Genomic DNA, 3,205 nt, shown 5'->3' on the forward strand with positions numbered 1-3,205 from the left:
TTCTGAGCTGTTGGCCTGTCTCTCTTTAATCTCATGAGCACATTTCTTCCCAAATTGTTGACAGAAACACCTTCTTCTGATCAGTCCACATATGCTTTCCAGCTTACGAACTATTTGCATTTTAAACAATTCAATTCAGTTATATACAGTAGGACCATATCACAGCACATATCATCTCAAGGAACTTTATAAAATCAATTAAATCAAATAATACAGACTCTAATTGAACCTAGTGATCAAACAATGCTGTTAAATTCAGTTTGTTATTCAAATTGGTTTTAAGGTTTTTCTAAGCAAACCTAGCAGATTGCATTGAGTCGTGACTTACAGTGTTCACTCCTCCTGGATGAGCATGTAGCGACAGTGGAAAAGAAAAACTCCCGTTTAACAGGAAGAAACCTCCAGCAGAACCAGGCTGTGTGAGCGGCCATCTGGCATGACCGACTGGGGGTTTGAGAGAGCAGAGCAAAGACACAAAAAAAACACAAACACTGATCCAGGAGTACTTTCTATGGGAAAGAAAACTAAAGCATAATGGTAGTAGCTCCTTCAGTGGCTTCATCTAGGAGAGAAAGACAGCTAAGCAGCTGAACTCTGAGCCAGTTTTCAAGACTAGAGGATGTAAGAGAGCACATACAGTTAGTCACAATAGAAGTTCAGCCAGTAGCTATGTCGAAGAGAGAGACAGGGTTTAACTCTGTGATGGAAAATTTATAATATGACATATTAAGGTGTGAAACAGCCTGGCCTGACAAAAGGTGTTTCTCTTAACTTCCGGCTTCTTCAACCCCCGCTGCAGAATACATTATAAAGGGAACATTTATTGCAGAGGAGTCGAGATGTCTGGGTGAGAATCTTCTGCTCTTCCTAGAGGGGGTGCCAGACCACAAGGGGTTTTTGCAGTGATGATATAAGGAAGTGGTGTTCTTCGTGCTGGTCAAAACAGTTTGACAGCTTAGCCACACATGGCTGATGCTGGAAACTGTCTCCTTTATAAGGCTAAATTAAGAGAACTGATGGAGTGATGACCATGCTTAATGAAAAAATGACATTTAAGATTAGAATATTACGTCAGACCAATAAAAAAAAAAGAATCCCAGCTCACATAGGCCTATCAGTTCTCCTTTAAGAAGCCCTCCTGTTCTCCACTCCTGCAGTTAATACAAGTTATTAACTGCACCTGTTTGAACTTATCTGAATGAAAGACACCTGTCCACACACACAAACTTCTATCTCTCCACAATGGTCAAGACCAGAGAGCTGTGTGAGGACATCAGGGATAAAATACAGGTCCTTCTCAAAATATTAGCATATTGTGATAAAGTTCATTATTTTCCATAATGTCATGATGTAAATTTAACATTCATATATTTTAGATTCATTGCACACTAACTGAAATATTTCAGGTCTTTTATTGTCTTCATACGGATGATTTTGGCATACAGCTCATGAAAACCCAAAATTCCTATCTCACAAAATTAGCATATCATTAAAAGGGTCTCTAAACGAGCTATGAACCTAATCATCTGAATCAACGAGTTAACTCTAAACACCTGCAAAAGATTCCTGAGGCCTTAAAAACTCCCAGCCTGGTTCATCACTCAAAACCCCAATCATGGGTAAGACTGCCAACCTGACTGCTGTCCAGAAGGCCACTATTGACACCCTCAAGCAAGAGGGTAAGACACAGAAAGAAATTTCTGAACGAATAGGCTGTTCCCAGAGTGCTGTATCAAGGCACCTCAGTGGGAAGTCTGTGGGAAGGAAAAAGTGTGGCAGAAAACGCTGCACAACGAGAAGAGGTGACCAGACCCTGAGGAAGATTGTGGAGAAGGGCCGATTCCAGACCTTGGGGGACCTGCGGAAGCAGTGGACTGAGTCTGGAGTAGAAACATCCAGAGCCACCGTGCACAGGCGTGTGCAGGAAATGGGCTACAGGTGCCGCATTCCCCAGTCCTGGGCTACAGAGAAGCAGCACTGGACTGTTGCTCAGTGGTCCAAAGTACTTTTTTCAGATGAAAGCAAATTCTGCATGTCATTCGGAAATCAAGGTGCCAGAGTCTGGAGGAAGACTGGGGAGAAGGAAATGCCAAAATGCCAGAAGTCCAGTGTCAAGTACCCACAGTCAGTGATAGTCTGGGGTGCCGTGTCAGCTGCTGGTGTTGGTCCACTGTGTTTTATCAAGGGCAGGGTCAATGCAGCTAGCTATCAGGAGATTTTGGAGCACTTCTTGCTTCCATCTGCTGAAAAGCTTTATGGAGAAGAAGATTTCATTTTTCAGCACGACCTGGCACCTGCTCACAGTGCCAAAACCACTGGTAAATGGTTTACTGACCATGGTATCACTGTGCTCAATTGGCCTGCCAACTCTCCTGACCTGAACCCCATAGAGAATCGGTGGGATATTGTGAAGAGAACGTTGAGAGACTCAAGAAAGACCCAACACTCTGGATGAGCTAAAGGCCGCTATCGAAGCATCCTGGGCCTCCATAAGACCTCAGCAGTACCACAGGCTGATTGCCTCCATGCCACGCCGCATTGAAGCAGTCATTTCTGCCAAAGGATTCCTGACCAACTATTGAGTGCATAACTGCACATGATTATTTGAAGGTTGATGTTTTTTGTATTAAAAACACTTTTCTTTTATTGGTCGGATGAAATATGCTAATTCTGTGAGATAGGAATTTTGGGTTTTCATGAGCTGTATGCCAAAATCATCCATCCGTATAAAGACAATAAAATACCTGAAATATTTCAGTTAGTGTGCAATGAATCTAAAATATATGAATGTTAAATTTTAATCATGACATTATGGAAAATAATGAACTTTATCACAATATGCTAATATTTTGAGAAGGACCTGTAGTAAACCTGCACAAGTCTGGGATGGGCTACAGGAATTAAGCCAAGCAGCTTGGTGAGAAGTAAGAAAATGGAAGAAGTTCAAGATGACGGTCAATCTCCCTCCATCTGGGGCTCCAAGTAAGATCTCACCTCGTGGGGCATCAATGATCATGAGGAAGGTGAGGGATCAGCCCAGAACTACACGACAAGAACTGGTCAATGACCTGAAGAGAGCTGGGACCACAGTCTCAATGAAGACACACTACGCCCCCATAGATTAAAATATTAAAATCCTGCAGCTCACGTAAGGTCTCCCTGCTCAAGCCAGAGCATGTCCAGGCCCGTCTGAAGTTTACCAATG

The sequence above is a fragment of the Girardinichthys multiradiatus genome, chromosome 8 (genome assembly GCF_021462225.1).
Source record: "Girardinichthys multiradiatus isolate DD_20200921_A chromosome 8, DD_fGirMul_XY1, whole genome shotgun sequence".
NCBI lineage: Eukaryota > Metazoa > Chordata > Actinopteri > Cyprinodontiformes > Goodeidae > Girardinichthys > Girardinichthys multiradiatus.